Source organism: Entelurus aequoreus, linkage group LG16 (genome assembly GCF_033978785.1).
Source record: "Entelurus aequoreus isolate RoL-2023_Sb linkage group LG16, RoL_Eaeq_v1.1, whole genome shotgun sequence".
NCBI classification, from domain to species: domain Eukaryota; kingdom Metazoa; phylum Chordata; class Actinopteri; order Syngnathiformes; family Syngnathidae; genus Entelurus; species Entelurus aequoreus.
Window position 1 is genome coordinate 21,917,203 of NC_084746.1, and position 22,061 is coordinate 21,939,263.

Consider the following 22,061-nt stretch of genomic DNA (forward strand, 5'->3'; position numbering starts at 1 on the left):
AAATTAGACGGAAGGTGTTTGTGAACAGCATTTTTCAGATATTGCCCAATATTTTGTATTGGAATTAGTTGTTTTTTTCAAGCTAATTTAAATGTGATTTGTTATGTTTCATTATAAAGTTGTTCAAGTTTGATGTCAGTGAAAATCTTAAACGGTGTAGTGTGTGCTACCCACCACCAGATGGTGACAGTATGACATGTGTTACTGTCCCAAACAAAGAAACAGGAAGTGGCTGTAAAGGGAAGCAGGGACACCCAGACCCTTCCAGTACAGGCTAGGCGTATTAGTGTAGATTGCATGATGGGAACAAATAGTTGTGTTCAAGTGTAATATAAATAGTGATAATATTGTAATGATCAAACAATGTTGTGTAGTAGACTCTTGTACATGTGCAGGCTTTTGAGTGTGTGTGTTTGCTAGTGTGCACACGATGAGCCCATCACTTAACATGGTGAGTGTGTGAATGACTTGTGTGTGTGAGCCATGAACAACTCATACTTACCTGGCAGGGGAGTTACCATGATCAAGAAGGTGGTTCACCTAGGGTGAGGCTCTGCCATTGCACTCCGGCTGTGCTGACCCTTACGAATTCCCCAAATGTGGGAATCTCGACTGAACAATTTGTGGTAGTGGGGGACTGCGTTTGCGCTCTCTCCTGATCATCTGTTTAATGATAATACACACTAAATGTATCATGTCCTCAGATTAATTACATGTTCTGTTATTGAAATGAACACATGTCAATGTTGCCACCATCTAGTGTTGAGTAGCACATATTACAATGTTAAAGATTGTCACTGACTTTGAATTGCAAACAAAACAACAATTCAACCTGACTGATCATGCAGTGAGTGTACGGAAAGCTGGTGTTGTACTGCCACCTACTGGTAACAACTTTGCACCTATGCTGCTATGCTTTCAACAACACAACCTGTGTTGTTTTATCAGTACAGGTACTGAGAAATTACTATAAAGAATTTCTAAGCATTTTACATGGGTAATTGTTATAAATTGTATTACGTGTTAGTTACAAGTAATGCTTAAGTTTTATGTGTTGCCTTCATGTCCGGTTTTAAGTGATGTAGTTACCACTCCACGTCACTTGGTGGCGGAAGCGTTTGTCTCAATGGCACAAGAAATAAGCCGGAAGTAGTTTGGTCATGAGGCGGGCTCGACAATTATATTGGTCAAATGTTGATCAAAGCTACTTTACCTTTTGCTAAAATATTCTACCAACCACCAACATTTATGTATTTTATATTGAAGACTATGCATTGTTTGTTTGGTTGAATGAGACTGGGGCGATGCGAATGTTTGAAAAATGTATTTCGCCGCTTACTATTGGATTGACGTGTACCACGTGACCATGACAAGCAGGAGTGATCAAACACTTCCGTTCATTAAAAGTATTTGCAGCCTTCAAAATAATGCAGTCATTCAAAAAGCTTATGGTTGTTGTTTGGTGTGTTGATTTGTGACGTTGTGGTTAATAAATGTGTGTAACCGTCACTTTAGGTTGTTGTGTCCGGAATGACATGCTCCCTTCTGACGACTTAGTGGCATCGCTTCTCGGCCTTTTGGCTAAGATCAAGTGTAGTATCTGTTCTTATCAGTTTAATATCTGATACGTCCCCTATCCGGGGACCATATATTAAATTGATTTTTGGATCAGGGAGATGGAATAGGGGCTTGCTCTGTCCACTCCACGCATCGATCTGGTATTGCAGTACCTCCAGAAACGGTGCACCCCCTCTCTTGTCAAAATCAATTAAAATGTCACTATTAATATCTGAAATACAGTTGATAGTACAACAAGTCACTGAGTTCTACAGCATTAATGTGTGGACAGTGTTAGGCTGAGATAATATGGTTATAGTTGCGTACATGTTCATTGTGCACAACACTATTACCACCCGGAATGATGTGGGTACTTGCAGGTAAAGTCGTCCCTTTCTTTACATGTAGTTTTAAACATGCAAACTTTAAACGGATGAAACCGGACTTTGTTTGTTGTAGACGAACAGGAAACTGAACACATATGGTGTGGAAGAGTTGCAAACAGTTGCATGTCTTTGGGTCTGTTACTACCGGTTTTGCACATCGAAAGACTGACATGTTTGCCCATTCTTCTTCGCAAAGCATTTCCAACTAAGTCAAATTAGACGGAAGGTGTTTGTGAACAGCATTTTTCAGATTTTGCCCAATATTTTGTATTGGAATTAGTTGTTTTTTTCAAGCTAATTTAAATGTGATTTGTTATGATTCATTATAAAGTTGTTCAAGTTTGATGTCAGTGAAAATCTTAAACGGTGTAGTGTGTGCTACCCACCACTAGATGGTGACAGTATAACATGTGTTACTGTCCCAAACCAAGAAACAGGAAGTGGCTGTAAAGGGAGGCAGGGACACCCAGACCCTTCCAGTACAGGCTAGGCGTAGTAGTGTAGATTGCATGATGGGAACAAATAGTTGTGTTCAAGTGTAATATAAATAGTGATAATATTGTAATGATCCAACAATGTTGTGTAGTAGACTCTTGTACATGTGCAGGCTTTTGAGTGTGTGTGTTTGCTAGTGTGCACGCGATGAGCCCATCACTTAACATGGTGAGTGTGTGAATGACTTGTGTGTGTGAGCCATGTACAACTCATACTTACCTGGCAGGGGAGTTACCATGATCAAGAAGGTGGTTCACCTAGGGTGAGGCTCTGCCATTGCACTCCGGCTGTGCTGACCCTTACGAATTCCCCAAATGTGGGAATCTCGACTGCAAAATTTGTGGTAGTGGGGGACTGCGTTCGCGCTCTCCCCTGATCATCTGTTTAATGATAATACACACTAAATGTATCACGTCCTCGGAATAATTACATGTTCTGTTATCGAAATGAACACATGTCAATGTTGCCACCATCTAGTGTTGAGTAGCACATATTACAATGTTAAAGATTGTCACTGACTTTGAATTGCAAACAAAACAACAATTCAACCTGACTGATCATGCAGCGAGTGTACGGAAAGCTGGTGTTGTACTGCCACCTACTGGTAACAACTTTGCACCTATGCTGCTATGCTTTCAACAACACAACCTGTGTTGTTTTATCAGTACAGGTACTGAGAAATTACTATAAAGAATTTCTAAGCATTTTACATGGGTAATTGTTATAAATTGTATTACATGTTAGTTACAAGTAATGCTTAAGTTTTATGTGTTGCCTTCATGTCCGGTTTTAAGTGATGTAGTTACCACTCCACGTCACTTGGTGGCGGAAGCGTTTGTCTCAATGGCACAAGAAATAAGCCGGAAGTAGTTTGGTCATGAGGCGGGCTCGACAATTATATTGGTCAAATGTTGATCAAAGCTACTTTACCTTTTGCTAAAATATTCTACCAACCACCAACATTTATGTATTTTATATTGAAGACTATGCATTGTTTGTTTGGTTGAATGAGACTGGGGCGATGCGAATGTTTGAAAAATGTATTTCGCCGCTTACTATTGGACTGACGTGTACCACGTGACCATGACAAGCAGGAGTGATCAAACACTTCCGTTCATTAAAAGTATTTGCAGCCTTCAAAATAATGCAGTCATTCAAAAAGTGCATGGTTGTTGTTTGGTGTGTTGATATGTGACGTTGTGGTTAATAAATGTGTGTAACCGTCACTTTAGGTTGTTGTGTCCGGAATGACATGCTCCCTTCTGACGACTTAGTGGCATCGCTTCTCGGCCTTTTGGCTAAGATCAAGTGTAGTATCTGTTCTTATCAGTTTAATATCTGATACGTCCCCTATCCGGGGACCATATATTAAATTGATTTTTGGATCAGGGAGATGGAATAGGGGCTTGCTCTGTCCACTCCACGCATCGATCTGGTATTGCAGTACCTCCAGAAACGGTGCACCCCCTCTCTTGTCAAAATCAATTAAAATGTCACTATTAATATCTGAAATACAGTTGATAGTACAACAAGTCACTGAGTTCTACAGCATTAATGTGTGGACAGTGTTAGGCTGAGATAATATGGTTATAGTTGCGTACATGTTCATTGTGCACAACACAATTACCACCCGGAATGATGTGGGTACTTGCAGGTAAAGTCGTCCCTTTCTTTACATGTAGTTTTAAACATGCAAACTTTAAACGGATGAAACCGGACTTTGTTTGTTGTAGACGAACAGAAAACTGAACACATATGGTGTGGAAGAGTTGCAAACAGTTGCATGTCTTTGGGTCTGTTACTACCGGTTTTGCACATCGAAAGACTGACATGTTTGCCCATTCTTCTTCGCAAAGCATTTCCAACTAAGTCAAATTAGACGGAAGGTGTTTGTGAACAGCATTTTTCAGATATTGCCCAATATTTTGTATTGGAATTAGTTGTTTTTTTCAAGCTAATTTAAATGTGATTTGTTATGTTTCATTATAAAGTTGTTCAAGTTTGATGTCAGTAAAAATCTTAAACGGTGTAGTGTGTGCTACCCACCACTAGATGGTGACAGTATAACATGTGTTACTGTCCCAAACAAAGAAACAGGAAGTGGCTGTAAAGGGAAGCAGGGACACCCAGACCCTTCCAGTACAGGCTAGGCGTATTAGTGTAGATTGCATGATGGGAACAAATAGTTGTGTTCAAGTGTAATATAAATAGTGATAATATTGTAATGATCCAACAATGTTGTGTAGTAGACTCTTGTACATGTGCAGGCTTTTGAGTGTGTGTGTTTGCTAGTGTGCACGCGATGAGCCCATCACTTAACATGGTGTGTGTGTGAATGACTTGTGTGTGTGAGCCATGTACAACTCATACTTACCTGGCAGGGGAGTTACCATGATCAAGAAGGTGGTTCACCTAGGGTGAGGCTCTGCCATTGCACTCCGGCTGTGCTGACCCTTACGAATTCCCCAAATGTGGGAATCTCGACTGCAAAATTTGTGGTAGTGGGGGACTGCGTTCGCGCTCTCCCCTGATCATCTGTTTAATGATAATACACACTAAATGTATCATGTCCTCAGATTAATTACATGTTCTGTTATTGAAATGAACACATGTCAATGTTGCCACCATCTAGTGTTGAGTAGCACATATTACAATGTTAAAGATTGTCACTGACTTTGAATTGCAAACAAAACAACAATTCAACCTGACTGATCATGCAGCGAGTGTACGGAAAGCTGGTGTTGTACTGCCACCTACTGGTAACAACTTTGCACCTATGCTGCTATGCTTTCAACAACACAACCTGTGTTGTTTTATCAGTACAGGTACTGAGAAATTACTATAAAGAATTTCTAAGCATTTTACATGGGTAATTGTTATAAATTGTATTACGTGTTAGTTACAAGTAATGCTTAAGTTTTATGTGTTGCCTTCATGTCCGGTTTTAAGTGATGTAGTTACCACTCCACGTCACTTGGTGGCGGAAGCGTTTGTCTCAATGGCACAAGAAATAAGCCGGAAGTAGTTTGGTCATGAGGCGGGCTCGACAATTATATTGGTCAAATGTTGATCAAAGCTACTTTACCTTTTGCTAAAATATTCTACCAACCACCAACATTTATGTATTTTATATTGAAGACTATGCATTGTTTGTTTGGTTGAATGAGACTGGGGCGATGCGAATGTTTGAAAAATGTATTTCGCCGCTTACTATTGGACTGACGTGTACCACGTGACCATGACAAGCAGGAGTGATCAAACACTTCCGTTCATTAAAAGTATTTGCAGCCTTCAAAATAATGCAGTCATTCAAAAAGCTTATGGTTGTTGTTTGGTGTGTTGATATGTGACGTTGTGGTTAATAAATGTGTGTAACCGTCACTTTAGGTTGTTGTGTCCGGAATGACATGCTCCCTTCTGACGACTTAGTGGCATCGCTTCTCGGCCTTTTGGCTAAGATCAAGTGTAGTATCTGTTCTTATCAGTTTAATATCTGATACGTCCCCTATCCGGGGACCATATATTAAATTGATTTTTGGATCAGGGAGATGGAATAGGGGCTTGCTCTGTCCACTCCACGCATCGATCTGGTATTGCAGTACCTCCAGAAACGGTGCACCCCCTCTCTTGTCAAAATCAATTAAAATGTCACTATTAATATCTGAAATACAGTTGATAGTACAACAAGTCACTGAGTTCTACAGCATTAATGTGTGGACAGTGTTAGGCTGAGATAATATGGTTATAGTTGCGTACATGTTCATTGTGCACAACACAATTACCACCCGGAATGATGTGGGTACTTGCAGGTAAAGTCGTCCCTTTCTTTACATGTAGTTTTAAACATGCAAACTTTAAACGGATGAAACCGGACTTTGTTTGTTGTAGACGAACAGAAAACTGAACACATATGGTGTGGAAGAGTTGCAAACAGTTGCATGTCTTTGGGTCTGTTACTACCGGTTTTGCACATCGAAAGACTGACATGTTTGCCCATTCTTCTTCGCAAAGCATTTCCAACTAAGTCAAATTAGACGGAAGGTGTTTGTGAACAGCATTTTTCAGATATTGCCCAATATTTTGTATTGGAATTAGTTGTTTTTTTCAAGCTAATTTAAATGTGATTTGTTATGTTTCATTATAAAGTTGTTCAAGTTTGATGTCAGTGAAAATCTTAAACGGTGTAGTGTGTGCTACCCACCACTAGATGGTGACAGTATAACATGTGTTACTGTCCCAAACCAAGAAACAGGAAGTGGCTGTAAAGGGAGGCAGGGACACCCAGACCCTTCCAGTACAGGCTAGGCGTAGTAGTGTAGATTGCATGATGGGAACAAATAGTTGTGTTCAAGTGTAATATAAATAGTGATAATATTGTAATGATCAAACAATGTTGTGTAGTAGACTCTTGTACATGTGCAGGCTTTTGAGTGTGTGTGTTTGCTAGTGTGCACGCGATGAGCCCATCACTTAACATGGTGTGTGTGTGAATGACTTGTGTGTGTGAGCCATGTACAACTCATACTTACCTGGCAGGGGAGTTACCATGATCAAGAAGGTGGTTCACCTAGGGTGAGGCTCTGCCATTGCACTCCGGCTGTGCTGACCCTTACGAATTCCCCAAATGTGGGAATCTCGACTGCAAAATTTGTGGTAGTGGGGGACTGCGTTCGCGCTCTCCCCTGATCATCTGTTTAATGATAATACACACTAAATGTATCATGTCCTCAGATTAATTACATGTTCTGTTATTGAAATGAACACATGTCAATGTTGCCACCATCTAGTGTTGAGTAGCACATATTACAATGTTAAAGATTGTCACTGACTTTGAATTGCAAACAAAACAACAATTCAACCTGACTGATCATGCAGCGAGTGTACGGAAAGCTGGTGTTGTACTGCCACCTACTGGTAACAACTTTGCACCTATGCTGCTATGCTTTCAACAACACAACCTGTGTTGTTTTATCAGTACAGGTACTGAGAAATTACTATAAAGAATTTCTAAGCATTTTACATGGGTAATTGTTATAAATTGTATTACGTGTTAGTTACAAGTAATGCTTAAGTTTTATGTGTTGCCTTCATGTCCGGTTTTAAGTGATGTAGTTACCACTCCACGTCACTTGGTGGCGGAAGCGTTTGTCTCAATGGCACAAGAAATAAGCCGGAAGTAGTTTGGTCATGAGGCGGGCTCGACAATTATATTGGTCAAATGTTGATCAAAGCTACTTTACCTTTTGCTAAAATATTCTACCAACCACCAACATTTATGTATTTTATATTGAAGACTATGCATTGTTTGTTTGGTTGAATGAGACTGGGGCGATGCGAATGTTTGAAAAATGTATTTCGCCGCTTACTATTGGACTGACGTGTACCACGTGACCATGACAAGCAGGAGTGATCAAACACTTCCGTTCATTAAAAGTATTTGCAGCCTTCAAAATAATGCAGTCATTCAAAAAGCTTATGGTTGTTGTTTGGTGTGTTGATATGTGACGTTGTGGTTAATAAATGTGTGTAACCGTCACTTTAGGTTGTTGTGTCCGGAATGACATGCTCCCTTCTGACGACTTAGTGGCATCGCTTCTCGGCCTTTTGGCTAAGATCAAGTGTAGTATCTGTTCTTATCAGTTTAATATCTGATACGTCCCCTATCCGGGGACCATATATTAAATTGATTTTTGGATCAGGGAGATGGAATAGGGGCTTGCTCTGTCCACTCCACGCATCGATCTGGTATTGCAGTACCTCCAGAAACGGTGCACCTCCTCTCTTGTCAAAATCAACTTAAATGTCACTATTAATATCTGAAATACAGTTGATAGTACAACAAGTCACTGAGTTCTACAGCATTAATGTGTGGACAGTGTTAGGCTGAGATAATATGGTTATAGTTGCGTACATGTTCATTGTGCACAACACAATTACCACCCGGAATGATGTGGGTACTTGCAGGTAAAGTCGTCCCTTTCTTTACATGTAGTTTTAAACATGCAAACTTTAAACGGATGAAACCGGACTTTGTTTGTTGTAGACGAACAGAAAACTGAACACATATGGTGTGGAAGAGTTGCAAACAGTTGCATGTCTTTGGGTCTGTTACTACCGGTTTTGCACATCGAACTCTGACATGTTTGCCCATTCTTCTTCGCAAAGCATTTCCAACTAAGTCAAATTAGACGGAAGGTGTTTGTGAACAGCATTTTTCAGATATTGCCCAATATTTTGTATTGGAATTAGTTGTTTTTTTCAAGCTAATTTAAATGTGATTTGTTATGTTTCATTATAAAGTTGTTCAAGTTTGATGTCAGTGAAAATCTTAAACGGTGTAGTGTGTGCTACCCACCACTAGATGGTGACAGTATAACATGTGTTACTGTCCCAAACCAAGAAACAGGAAGTGGCTGTAAAGGGAGGCAGGGACACCCAGACCCTTCCAGTACAGGCTAGGCGTAGTAGTGTAGATTGCATGATGGGAACAAATAGTTGTGTTCAAGTGTAATATAAATAGTGATAATATTGTAATGATCAAACAATGTTGTGTAGTAGACTCTTGTACATGTGCAGGCTTTTGAGTGTGTGTGTTTGCTAGTGTGCACGCGATGAGCCCATCACTTAACATGGTGTGTGTGTGAATGACTTGTGTGTGTGAGCCATGTACAACTCATACTTACCTGGCAGGGGAGTTACCATGATCAAGAAGGTGGTTCACCTAGGGTGAGGCTCTGCCATTGCACTCCGGCTGTGCTGACCCTTACGAATTCCCCAAATGTGGGAATCTCGACTGCAAAATTTGTGGTAGTGGGGGACTGCGTTCGCGCTCTCCCCTGATCATCTGTTTAATGATAATACACACTAAATGTATCATGTCCTCAGATTAATTACATGTTCTGTTATTGAAATGAACACATGTCAATGTTGCCACCATCTAGTGTTGAGTAGCACATATTACAATGTTAAAGATTGTCACTGACTTTGAATTGCAAACAAAACAACAATTCAACCTGACTGATCATGCAGCGAGTGTACGGAAAGCTGGTGTTGTACTGCCACCTACTGGTAACAACTTTGCACCTATGCTGCTATGCTTTCAACAACACAACCTGTGTTGTTTTATCAGTACAGGTACTGAGAAATTACTATAAAGAATTTCTAAGCATTTTACATGGGTAATTGTTATAAATTGTATTACGTGTTAGTTACAAGTAATGCTTAAGTTTTATGTGTTGCCTTCATGTCCGGTTTTAAGTGATGTAGTTACCACTCCACGTCACTTGGTGGCGGAAGCGTTTGTCTCAATGGCACAAGAAATAAGCCGGAAGTAGTTTGGTCATGAGGCGGGCTCGACAATTATATTGGTCAAATGTTGATCAAAGCTACTTTACCTTTTGCTAAAATATTCTACCAACCACCAACATTTATGTATTTTATATTGAAGACTATGCATTGTTTGTTTGGTTGAATGAGACTGGGGCGATGCGAATGTTTGAAAAATGTATTTCGCCGCTTACTATTGGACTGACGTGTACCACGTGACCATGACAAGCAGGAGTGATCAAACACTTCCGTTCATTAAAAGTATTTGCAGCCTTCAAAATAATGCAGTCATTCAAAAAGTGCATGGTTGTTGTTTGGTGTGTTGATATGTGACGTTGTGGTTAATAAATGTGTGTAACCGTCACTTTAGGTTGTTGTGTCCGGAATGACATGCTCCCTTCTGACGACTTAGTGGCATCGCTTCTCGGCCTTTTGGCTAAGATCAAGTGTAGTATCTGTTCTTATCAGTTTAATATCTGATACGTCCCCTATCCGGGGACCATATATTAAATTGATTTTTGGATCAGGGAGATGGAATAGGGGCTTGCTCTGTCCACTCCACGCATCGATCTGGTATTGCAGTACCTCCAGAAACGGTGCACCTCCTCTCTTGTCAAAATCAACTTAAATGTCACTATTAATATCTGAAATACAGTTGATAGTACAACAAGTCACTGAGTTCTACAGCATTAATGTGTGGACAGTGTTAGGCTGAGATAATATGGTTATAGTTGCGTACATGTTCATTGTGCACAACACAATTACCACCCGGAATGATGTGGGTACTTGCAGGTAAAGTCGTCCCTTTCTTTACATGTAGTTTTAAACATGCAAACTTTAAACGGATGAAACCGGACTTTGTTTGTTGTAGACGAACAGAAAACTGAACACATATGGTGTGGAAGAGTTGCAAACAGTTGCATGTCTTTGGGTCTGTTACTACCGGTTTTGCACATCGAACTCTGACATGTTTGCCCATTCTTCTTCGCAAAGCATTTCCAACTAAGTCAAATTAGACGGAAGGTGTTTGTGAACAGCATTTTTCAGATATTGCCCAATATTTTGTATTGGAATTAGTTGTTTTTTTCAAGCTAATTTAAATGTGATTTGTTATGTTTCATTATAAAGTTGTTCAAGTTTGATGTCAGTAAAAATCTTAAACGGTGTAGTGTGTGCTACCCACCACTAGATGGTGACAGTATAACATGTGTTACTGTCCCAAACAAAGAAACAGGAAGTGGCTGTAAAGGGAAGCAGGGACACCCAGACCCTTCCAGTACAGGCTAGGCGTATTAGTGTAGATTGCATGATGGGAACAAATAGTTGTGTTCAAGTGTAATATAAATAGTGATAATATTGTAATGATCCAACAATGTTGTGTAGTAGACTCTTGTACATGTGCAGGCTTTTGAGTGTGTGTGTTTGCTAGTGTGCACGCGATGAGCCCATCACTTAACATGGTGTGTGTGTGAATGACTTGTGTGTGTGAGCCATGTACAACTCATACTTACCTGGCAGGGGAGTTACCATGATCAAGAAGGTGGTTCACCTAGGTTGAGGCTCTGCCATTGCACTCCGGCTGTGCTGACCCTTATGAATTCCCCAAATGTGGGAATCTCGACTGCAAAATTTGTGGTAGTGGGGGACTGCGTTCGCGCTCTCCCCTGATCATCTGTTTAATGATAATACACACTAAATGTATCATGTCCTCAGATTAATTACATGTTCTGTTATTGAAATGAACACATGTCAATGTTGCCACCATCTAGTGTTGAGTAGCACATATTACAATGTTAAAGATTGTCACTGACTTTGAATTGCAAACAAAACAACAATTCAACCTGACTGATCATGCAGCGAGTGTACGGAAAGCTGGTGTTGTACTGCCACCTACTGGTAACAACTTTGCACCTATGCTGCTATGCTTTCAACAACACAACCTGTGTTGTTTTATCAGTACAGGTACTGAGAAATTACTATAAAGAATTTCTAAGCATTTTACATGGGTAATTGTTATAAATTGTATTACGTGTTAGTTACAAGTAATGCTTAAGTTTTATGTGTTGCCTTCATGTCCGGTTTTAAGTGATGTAGTTACCACTCCACGTCACTTGGTGGCTGAAGCGTTTGTCTCAATGGCACAAGAAATAAGCTGGAAGTAGTTTGGTCATGAGGCGGGCTCGACAATTATATTGGTCAAATGTTGATCAAAGCTACTTTACCTTTTGCTAAAATATTCTACCAACCACCAACATTTATGTATTTTATATTGAAGACTATGCATTGTTTGTTTGGTTGAATGAGACTGGGGCGATGCGAATGTTTGAAAAATGTATTTCGCCGCTTACTATTGGACTGACGTGTACCACGTGACCATGACAAGCAGGAGTGATCAAACACTTCCGTTCATTAAAAGTATTTGCAGCCTTCAAAATAATGCAGTCATTCAAAAAGCTTATGGTTGTTGTTTGGTGTGTTGATATGTGACGTTGTGGTTAATAAATGTGTGTAACCGTCACTTTAGGTTGTTGTGTCCGGAATGACATGCTCCCTTCTGACGACTTAGTGGCATCGCTTCTCGGCCTTTTGGCTAAGATCAAGTGTAGTATCTGTTCTTATCAGTTTAATATCTGATACGTCCCCTATCCGGGGACCATATATTAAATTGATTTTTGGATCAGGGAGATGGAATAGGGGCTTGCTCTGTCCACTCCACGCATCGATCTGGTATTGCAGTACCTCCAGAAACGGTGCACCCCCTCTCTTGTCAAAATCAATTAAAATGTCACTATTAATATCTGAAATACAGTTGATAGTACAACAAGTCACTGAGTTCTACAGCATTAATGTGTGGACAGTGTTAGGCTGAGATAATATGGTTATAGTTGCGTACATGTTCATTGTGCACAACACAATTACCACCCGGAATGATGTGGGTACTTGCAGGTAAACTCGTCCCTTTCTTTACATGTAGTTTTAAACATGCAAACTTTAAACGGATGAAACCGGACTTTGTTTGTTGTAGACGAACAGAAAACTGAACACATATGGTGTGGAAGAGTTGCAAACAGTTGCATGTCTTTGGGTCTGTTACTACCGGTTTTGCACATCGAAAGACTGACATGTTTGCCCATTCTTCTTCGCAAAGCATTTCCAACTAAGTCAAATTAGACGGAAGGTGTTTGTGAACAGCATTTTTCAGATATTGCCCAATATTTTGTATTGGAATTAGTTGTTTTTTTCAAGCTAATTTAAATGTGATTTGTTATGTTTCATTATAAAGTTGTTCAAGTTTGATGTCAGTAAAAATCTTAAACGGTGTAGTGTGTGCTACCCACCACTAGATGGTGACAGTATAACATGTGTTACTGTCCCAAACAAAGAAACAGGAAGTGGCTGTAAAGGGAAGCAGGGACACCCAGACCCTTCCAGTACAGGCTAGGCGTATTAGTGTAGATTGCATGATGGGAACAAATAGTTGTGTTCAAGTGTAATATAAATAGTGATAATATTGTAATGATCCAACAATGTTGTGTAGTAGACTCTTGTACATGTGCAGGCTTTTGAGTGTGTGTGTTTGCTAGTGTGCACGCGATGAGCCCATCACTTAACATGGTGTGTGTGTGAATGACTTGTGTGTGTGAGCCATGTACAACTCATACTTACCTGGCAGGGGAGTTACCATGATCAAGAAGGTGGTTCACCTAGGGCAGGGGTCGGCAACCCAAAATGTTGAAAGAGCCATATTGGACCAAAAATACAAAAAACAAATCTGTCTGGAGCTGCAAAAAATTAAAAGCCATATTACATACAGATAGTGTGTCATGAGATATACATTGAATTAAGAGGACTTAAAGGAAACTAAATGAGCTCAAATATAGCTACAAACGAGGCATAATGATGCAATATGTACATATCGCTAGCCTAAATAGCATGTTAGCATCGATTAGCTTGCAGTCATGCAGTGACCAAATATGTCTGATTAGCACTCCACACAAGTCAATAACATCAACAAAACTCACCTTTGTGTACTCATGCACAACGTTAAAAGTGTGGTGGACAAAATGAGACAGAAAAAGAAGTGGCATAAAACACGTCCTAGAAAGTCGGAGAAAGTGATACATGTAAACAAACTATACGGTGAGTTCAAGGACCGCCAAAATTAGTAGGACAAACCGGCGCTCGCCAAATACTCGAATCAGTGAAGCATGTTTAATATAAGCAGTGTGATTTATAACAATTAGGGAGGTTTGTGTCATGTTTGTCCTCCTACAGAAACCATACTAAACAAAAAAAATAGATTTTTTTCCCCTCATCTTTTTCCATTCTTCATACATTTTTGAAAAATCTCCAGAGAGCCACTAGGGCGGCGCTAAAGAGCCGCATGCGGCTCTAGAGCCGCGGGTTGCCGACCCCCGACCTAGGGTGAGGCTCTGCCATTGCACTCCGGCTGTGCTGACCCTTACGAATTCCCCAAATGTGGGAATCTCGACTGCAAAATTTGTGGTAGTGGGGGACTGCGTTCGCGCTCTCCCCTGATCATCTGTTTAATGATAATACACACTAAATGTATCATGTCCTCAGATTAATTACATGTTCTGTTATTGAAATGAACACATGTCAATGTTGCCACCATCTAGTGTTGAGTAGCACATATTACAATGTTAAAGATTGTCACTGACTTTGAATTGCAAACAAAACAACAATTCAACCTGACTGATCATGCAGCGAGTGTACGGAAAGCTGGTGTTGTACTGCCACCTACTGGTAACAACTTTGCACCTATGCTGCTATGCTTTCAACAACACAACCTGTGTTGTTTTATCAGTACAGGTACTGAGAAATTACTATAAAGAATTTCTAAGCATTTTACATGGGTAATTGTTATAAATTGTATTACGTGTTAGTTACAAGTAATGCTTAAGTTTTATGTGTTGCCTTCATGTCCGGTTTTAAGTGATGTAGTTACCACTCCACGTCACTTGGTGGCGGAAGCGTTTGTCTCAATGGCACAAGAAATAAGCCGGAAGTAGTTTGGTCATGAGGCGGGCTCGACAATTATATTGGTCAAATGTTGATCAAAGCTACTTTACCTTTTGCTAAAATATTCTACCAACCACCAACATTTATGTATTTTATATTGAAGACTATGCATTGTTTGTTTGGTTGAATGAGACTGGGGCGATGCGAATGTTTGAAAAATGTATTTCGCCGCTTACTATTGGACTGACGTGTACCACGTGACCATGACAAGCAGGAGTGATCAAACACTTCCGTTCATTAAAAGTATTTGCAGCCTTCAAAATAATGCAGTCATTCAAAAAGTGCATGGTTGTTGTTTGGTGTGTTGATATGTGACGTTGTGGTTAATAAATGTGTGTAACCGTCACTTTAGGTTGTTGTGTCCGGAATGACATGCTCCCTTCTGACGACTTAGTGGCATCGCTTCTCGGCCTTTTGGCTAAGATCAAGTGTAGTATCTGTTCTTATCAGTTTAATATCTGATACGTCCCCTATCCGGGGACCATATATTAAATTGATTTTTGGATCAGGGAGATGGAATAGGGGCTTGCTCTGTCCACTCCACGCATCGATCTGGTATTGCAGTACCTCCAGAAACGGTGCACCCCCTCTCTTGTCAAAATCAATTAAAATGTCACTATTAATATCTGAAATACAGTTGATAGTACAACAAGTCACTGAGTTCTACAGCATTAATGTGTGGACAGTGTTAGGCTGAGATAATATGGTTATAGTTGCGTACATGTTCATTGTGCACAACACAATTACCACCCGGAATGATGTGGGTACTTGCAGGTAAAGTCGTCCCTTTCTTTACATGTAGTTTTAAACATGCAAACTTTAAACGGATGAAACCGGACTTTGTTTGTTGTAGACGAACAGAAAACTGAACACATATGGTGTGGAAGAGTTGCAAACAGTTGCATGTCTTTGGGTCTGTTACTACCGGTTTTGCACATCGAAAGACTGACATGTTTGCCCATTCTTCTTCGCAAAGCATTTCCAACTAAGTCAAATTAGACGGAAGGTGTTTGTGAACAGCATTTTTCAGATATTGCCCAATATTTTGTATTGGAATTAGTTGTTTTTTTCAAGCTAATTTAAATGTGATTTGTTATGTTTCATTATAAAGTTGTTCAAGTTTGATGTCAGTAAAAATCTTAAACGGTGTAGTGTGTGCTACCCACCACTAGATGGTGACAGTATAACATGTGTTACTGTCCCAAACAAAGAAACAGGAAGTGGCTGTAAAGGGAAGCAGGGACACCCAGACCCTTCCAGTACAGGCTAGGCGTATTAGTGTAGATTGCATGATGGGAACAAATAGTTGTGTTCAAGTGTAATATAAATAGTGATAATATTGTAATGATCCAACAATGTTGTGTAGTAGACTCTTGTACATGTGCAGGCTTTTGAGTGTGTGTGTTTGCTAGTGTGCACGCGATGAGCCCATCACTTAACATGGTGTGTGTGTGAATGACTTGTGTGTGTGAGCCATGTACAACTCATACTTACCTGGCAGGGGAGTTACCATGATCAAGAAGGTGGTTCACCTAGGGTGAGGCTCTGCCATTGCACTCCGGCTGTGCTGACCCTTACGAATTCCCCAAATGTGGGAATCTCGACTGCAAAATTTGTGGTAGTGGGGGACTGCGTTCGCGCTCTCCCCTGATCATCTGTTTAATGATAATACACACTAAATGTATCATGTCCTCAGATTAATTACATGTTCTGTTATTGAAATGAACACATGTCAATGTTGCCACCATCTAGTGTTGAGTAGCACATACTACAATGTTAAAGATTGTCACTGACTTTGAATTGCAAACAAAACAACAATTCAACCTGACTGATCATGCAGCGAGTGTACGGAAAGCTGGTGTTGTACTGCCACCTACTGGTAACAACTTTGCACCTATGCTGCTATGCTTTCAACAACACAACCTGTGTTGTTTTATCAGTACAGGTACTGAGAAATTACTATAAAGAATTTCTAAGCATTTTACATGGGTAATTGTTATAAATTGTATTACGTGTTAGTTACAAGTAATGCTTAAGTTTTATGTGTTGCCTTCATGTCCGGTTTTAAGTGATGTAGTTACCACTCCACGTCACTTGGTGGCGGAAGCGTTTGTCTCAATGGCACAAGAAATAAGCCGGAAGTAGTTTGGTCATGAGGCGGGCTCGACAATTATATTGGTCAAATGTTGATCAAAGCTACTTTACCTTTTGCTAAAATATTCTACCAACCACCAACATTTATGTATTTTATATTGAAGACTATGCATTGTTTGTTTGGTTGAATGAGACTGGGGCGATGCGAATGTTTGAAAAATGTATTTCGCCGCTTACTATTGGACTGACGTGTACCACGTGACCATGACAAGCAGGAGTGATCAAACACTTCCGTTCATTAAAAGTATTTGCAGCCTTCAAAATAATGCAGTCATTCAAAAAGTGCATGGTTGTTGTTTGGTGTGTTGATATGTGACGTTGTGGTTAATAAATGTGTGTAACCGTCACTTTAGGTTGTTGTGTCCGGAATGACATGCTCCCTTCTGACGACTTAGTGGCATCGCTTCTCGGCCTTTTGGCTAAGATCAAGTGTAGTATCTGTTCTTATCAGTTTAATATCTGATACGTCCCCTATCCGGGGACCATATATTAAATTGATTTTTGGATCAGGGAGATGGAATAGGGGCTTGCTCTGTCCACTCCACGCATCGATTTGGTATTGCAGTACCTCCAGAAACGGTGCACCTCCTCTCTTGTCAAAATCAATTAAAATGCCACTATTAATATCTGAAATACAGTTGATAGTACAACAAGTCACTGAGTTCTACAGCATTAATGTGTGGACAGTGTTAGGCTGAGATAATATGGTTATAGTTGCGTACATGTTCATTGTGCACAACACAATTACCACCCGGAATGATGTGGGTACTTGCAGGTAAAGTCGTCCCTTTCTTTACATGTAGTTTTAAACATGCAAACTTTAAACGGATGAAACCGGACTTTGTTTGTTGTAGACGAACAGAAAACTGAACACATATGGTGTGGAAGAGTTGCAAACAGTTGCATGTCTTTGGGTCTGTTACTACCGGTTTTGCACATCGAAAGACTGACATGTTTGCCCATTCTTCTTCGCAAAGCATTTCCAACTAAGTCAAATTAGACGGAAGGTGTTTGTGAACAGCATTTTTCAGATATTGCCCAATATTTTGTATTGGAATTAGTTGTTTTTTTCAAGCTAATTTAAATGTGATTTGTTATGTTTCATTATAAAGTTGTTCAAGTTTGATGTCAGTAAAAATCTTAAACGGTGTAGTGTGTGCTACCCACCACTAGATGGTGACAGTATAACATGTGTTACTGTCCCAAACAAAGAAACAGGAAGTGGCTGTAAAGGGAAGCAGGGGCACCCAGACCCTTCCAGTACAGGCTAGGCGTATTAGTGTAGATTGCATGATGGGAACAAATAGTTGTGTTCAAGTGTAATATAAATAGTGATAATATTGTAATGATCAAACAATGTTGTGTAGTAGACTCTTGTACATGTGCAGGCTTTTGAGTGTGTGTGTTTGCTAGTGTGCACGCGATGAGCCCATCACTTAACATGGTGTGTGTGTGAATGACTTGTGTGTGTGAGCCATGTACAACTCATACTTACCTGGCAGGGGAGTTACCATGATCAAGAAGGTGGTTCACCTAGGGTGAGGCTCTGCCATTGCACTCCGGCTGTGCTGACCCTTACGAATTCCCCAAATGTGGGAATCTCGACTGCAAAATTTGTGGTAGTGGGGGACTGTGTTCGCGCTCTCCCCTGATCATCTGTTTAATGATAATACACACTAAATGTATCATGTCCTCAGATTAATTACATGTTCTGTTATTGAAATGAACACATGTCAATGTTGCCACCATCTAGTGTTGAGTAGCACATATTACAATGTTAAAGATTGTCACTGACTTTGAATTGCAAACAAAACAACAATTCAACCTGACTGATCATGCAGCGAGTGTACGGAAAGCTGGTGTTGTACTGCCACCTACTGGTAACAACTTTGCACCTATGCTGCTATGCTTTCAACAACACAACCTGTGTTGTTTTATCAGTACAGGTACTGAGAAATTACTATAAAGAATTTCTAAGCATTTTACATGGGTAATTGTTATAAATTGTATTACGTGTTAGTTACAAGTAATGCTTAAGTTTTATGTGTTGCCTTCATGTCCGGTTTTAAGTGATGTAGTTACCACTCCACGTCACTTGGTGGCGGAAGCGTTTGTCTCAATGGCACAAGAAATAAGCCGAAAGTAGTTTGGTCATGAGGCGGGCTCGACAATTATATTGGTCAAATGTTGATCAAAGCTACTTTACCTTTTGCTAAAATATTCTACCAACCACCAACATTTATGTATTTTATATTGAAGACTATGCATTGTTTGTTTGGTTGAATGAGACTGGGGCGATGCGAATGTTTGAAAAATGTATTTCGCCGCTTACTATTGGACTGACGTGTACCACGTGACCATGACAAGCAGGAGTGATCAAACACTTCCGTTCATTAAAAGTATTTGCAGCCTTCAACATAATGCAGTCATTCAAAAAGTGCATGGTTGTTGTTTGGTGTGTTGATATGTGACGTTGTGGTTAATAAATGTGTGTAACCGTCACTTTAGGTTGTTGTGTCCGGAATGACATGCTCCCTTCTGACGACTTAGTGGCATCGCTTCTCGGCCTTTTGGCTAAGATCAAGTGTAGTATCTGTTCTTATCAGTTTAATATCTGATACGTCCCCTATCCGGGGACCATATATTAAATTGATTTTTGGATCAGGGAGATGGAATAGGGGCTTGCTCTGTCCACTCCACGCATCGATCTGGTATTGCAGTACCTCCAGAAACGGTGCACCCCCTCTCTTGTCAAAATCAATTAAAATGTCACTATTAATATCTGAAATACAATTGATAGTACAACAAGTCACTGAGTTCTACAGCATTAATGTGTGGACAGTGTTAGGCTGAGATAATATGGTTATAGTTGCGTACATGTTCATTGTGCACAACACAATTACCACCCGGAATGATGTGGGTACTTGCAGGTAAAGTCGTCCCTTTCTTTACATGTAGTTTTAAACATGCAAACTTTAAACGGATGAAACCGGACTTTGTTTGTTGTAGACGAACAGAAAACTGAACACATATGGTGTGGAAGAGTTGCAAACAGTTGCATGTCTTTGGGTCTGTTACTACCGGTTTTGCACATCGAAAGACTGACATGTTTGCCCATTCTTCTTCGCAAAGCATTTCCAACTAAGTCAAATTAGACGGAAGGTGTTTGTGAACAGCATTTTTCAGATATTGCCCAATATTTTGTATTGGAATTAGTTGTTTTTTTCAAGCTAATTTAAATGTGATTTGTTATGTTTCATTATAAAGTTGTTCAAGTTTGATGTCAGTAAAAATCTTAAACGGTGTAGTGTGTGCTACCCACCACTAGATGGTGACAGTATAACATGTGTTACTGTCCCAAACAAAGAAACAGGAAGTGGCTGTAAAGGGAAGCAGGGACACCCAGACCCTTCCAGTACAGGCTAGGCGTATTAGTGTAGATTGCATGATGGGAACAAATAGTTGTGTTCAAGTGTAATATAAATAGTGATAATATTGTAATGATCAAACAATGTTGTGTAGTAGACTCTTGTACATGTGCAGGCTTTTGAGTGTGTGTGTTTGCTAGTGTGCACGCGATGAGCCCATCACTTAACATGGTGTGTGTGTGAATGACTTGTGTGTGTGAGCCATGTACAACTCATACTTACCTGGCAGGGGAGTTACCATGATCAAGAAGGTGGTTCACCTAGGGTGAGGCTCTGCCATTGCACTCCGGCTGTGCTGACCCTTACGAATTCCCCAAATGTGGGAATCTCGACTGCAAAATTTGTGGTAGTGGGGGACTGCGTTCGCGCTCTCCCCTGATCATCTGTTTAATGATAATACACACTAAATGTATCATGTCCTCAGATTAATTACATGTTCTGTTATTGAAATGAACACATGTCAATGTTGCCACCATCTAGTGTTGAGTAGCACATATTACAATGTTAAAGATTGTCACTGACTTTGAATTGCAAACAAAACAACAATTCAACCTGACTGATCATGCAGCGAGTGTACGGAAAGCTGGTGTTGTACTGCCACCTACTGGTAACAACTTTGCACCTATGCTGCTATGCTTTCAACAACACAACCTGTGTTGTTTTATCAGTACAGGTACTGAGAAATTACTATAAAGAACTTCTAAGCATTTTACATGGGTAATTGTTATAAATTGTATTACGTGTTAGTTACAAGTAATGCTTAAGTTTTATGTGTTGCCTTCATGTCCGGTTTTAAGTGATGTAGTTACCACTCCACGTCACTTGGTGGCGGAAGCGTTTGTCTCAATGGCACAAGAAATAAGCCGGAAGTAGTTTGGTCATGAGGCGGGCTCGACAATTATATTGGTCAAATGTTGATCAAAGCTACTTTACCTTTTGCTAAAATATTCTACCAACCACCAACATTTATGTATTTTATATTGAAGACTATGCATTGTTTGTTTGGTTGAATGAGACTGGGGCGATGCGAATGTTGGAAAAATGTATTTCGCCGCTTACTATTGGACTGACGTGTACCACGTGACCATGACAAGCAGGAGTGATCAAACACTTCCGTTCATTAAAAGTATTTGCAGCCTTCAAAATAATGCAGTCATTCAAAAAGTGCATGGTTGTTGTTTGGTGTGTTGATATGTGACGTTGTGGTTAATAAATGTGTGTAACCGTCACTTTAGGTTGTTGTGTCCGGAATGACATGCTCCCTTCTGACGACTTAGTGGCATCGCTTCTCGGCCTTTTGGCTAAGATCAAGTGTAGTATCTGTTCTTATCAGTTTAATATCTGATACGTCCCCTATCCGGGGACCATATATTAAATTGATTTTTGGATCAGGGAGATGGAATAGGGGCTTGCTCTGTCCACTGCACGCATCGATCTGGTATTGCAGTACCTCCAGAAACGGTGCACCTCCTCTCTTGTCAAAATCAATTAAAATGTCACTATTAATATCTGAAATACAGTTGATAGTACAACAAGTCACTGAGTTCTACAGCATTAATGTGTGGACAGTGTTAGGCTGAGATAATATGGTTATAGTTGCGTACATGTTCATTGTGCACAACACAATTACCACCCGGAATGATGTGGGTACTTGCAGGTAAAGTCGTCCCTT

General features: G+C 40.1%; 1 protein-coding gene, 19 non-coding genes and 1 pseudogene across 21 annotated transcripts in view; all 21 read left to right on the top strand.

Moving 5' to 3' along the window:
* klhl36 (kelch-like family member 36) overlaps nucleotides 1-22,061 on the top strand; it is a 215,850-nt gene that overhangs the window by 22,381 nt on the left and 171,408 nt on the right. The window lies entirely within an intron of this gene.
* Nucleotides 495-658, top strand: LOC133631589 (U1 spliceosomal RNA). Its single transcript, XR_009821501.1, has one exon. It is a non-coding gene; the product is annotated as a U1 spliceosomal RNA (small nuclear RNA).
* Nucleotides 1,562-1,752, top strand: LOC133631597 (U2 spliceosomal RNA). The gene has a single exon (XR_009821505.1). It is a non-coding gene; the product is annotated as a U2 spliceosomal RNA (small nuclear RNA).
* Nucleotides 2,650-2,813, top strand: LOC133631578 (U1 spliceosomal RNA). Its single transcript, XR_009821490.1, has one exon. It is a non-coding gene; the product is annotated as a U1 spliceosomal RNA (small nuclear RNA).
* Nucleotides 3,717-3,907, top strand: LOC133631598 (U2 spliceosomal RNA). Its single transcript, XR_009821506.1, has one exon. It is a non-coding gene; the product is annotated as a U2 spliceosomal RNA (small nuclear RNA).
* On the top strand, nucleotides 4,805-4,968 carry LOC133631683 (U1 spliceosomal RNA). Its single transcript, XR_009821587.1, has one exon. It is a non-coding gene; the product is annotated as a U1 spliceosomal RNA (small nuclear RNA).
* On the top strand, nucleotides 5,872-6,062 carry LOC133631599 (U2 spliceosomal RNA). Its single transcript, XR_009821507.1, has one exon. It is a non-coding gene; the product is annotated as a U2 spliceosomal RNA (small nuclear RNA).
* Nucleotides 6,960-7,123, top strand: LOC133631695 (U1 spliceosomal RNA). The gene has a single exon (XR_009821598.1). It is a non-coding gene; the product is annotated as a U1 spliceosomal RNA (small nuclear RNA).
* Nucleotides 8,027-8,217, top strand: LOC133631622 (U2 spliceosomal RNA). Its single transcript, XR_009821529.1, has one exon. It is a non-coding gene; the product is annotated as a U2 spliceosomal RNA (small nuclear RNA).
* Nucleotides 9,114-9,277, top strand: LOC133631706 (U1 spliceosomal RNA). Its single transcript, XR_009821609.1, has one exon. It is a non-coding gene; the product is annotated as a U1 spliceosomal RNA (small nuclear RNA).
* Nucleotides 10,181-10,371, top strand: LOC133631623 (U2 spliceosomal RNA). The gene has a single exon (XR_009821530.1). It is a non-coding gene; the product is annotated as a U2 spliceosomal RNA (small nuclear RNA).
* Nucleotides 11,268-11,431, top strand: LOC133631585 (U1 spliceosomal RNA). The gene has a single exon (XR_009821497.1). It is a non-coding gene; the product is annotated as a U1 spliceosomal RNA (small nuclear RNA).
* Nucleotides 12,335-12,525, top strand: LOC133631600 (U2 spliceosomal RNA). The gene has a single exon (XR_009821508.1). It is a non-coding gene; the product is annotated as a U2 spliceosomal RNA (small nuclear RNA).
* LOC133631594 (U1 spliceosomal RNA) lies at nucleotides 14,159-14,302 on the top strand (annotated as a pseudogene).
* On the top strand, nucleotides 15,206-15,396 carry LOC133631601 (U2 spliceosomal RNA). The gene has a single exon (XR_009821509.1). It is a non-coding gene; the product is annotated as a U2 spliceosomal RNA (small nuclear RNA).
* On the top strand, nucleotides 16,294-16,457 carry LOC133631718 (U1 spliceosomal RNA). The gene has a single exon (XR_009821620.1). It is a non-coding gene; the product is annotated as a U1 spliceosomal RNA (small nuclear RNA).
* Nucleotides 17,361-17,551, top strand: LOC133631647 (U2 spliceosomal RNA). The gene has a single exon (XR_009821554.1). It is a non-coding gene; the product is annotated as a U2 spliceosomal RNA (small nuclear RNA).
* On the top strand, nucleotides 18,449-18,612 carry LOC133631715 (U1 spliceosomal RNA). The gene has a single exon (XR_009821617.1). It is a non-coding gene; the product is annotated as a U1 spliceosomal RNA (small nuclear RNA).
* Nucleotides 19,516-19,706, top strand: LOC133631602 (U2 spliceosomal RNA). Its single transcript, XR_009821510.1, has one exon. It is a non-coding gene; the product is annotated as a U2 spliceosomal RNA (small nuclear RNA).
* On the top strand, nucleotides 20,604-20,767 carry LOC133631584 (U1 spliceosomal RNA). Its single transcript, XR_009821496.1, has one exon. It is a non-coding gene; the product is annotated as a U1 spliceosomal RNA (small nuclear RNA).
* On the top strand, nucleotides 21,671-21,861 carry LOC133631662 (U2 spliceosomal RNA). Its single transcript, XR_009821568.1, has one exon. It is a non-coding gene; the product is annotated as a U2 spliceosomal RNA (small nuclear RNA).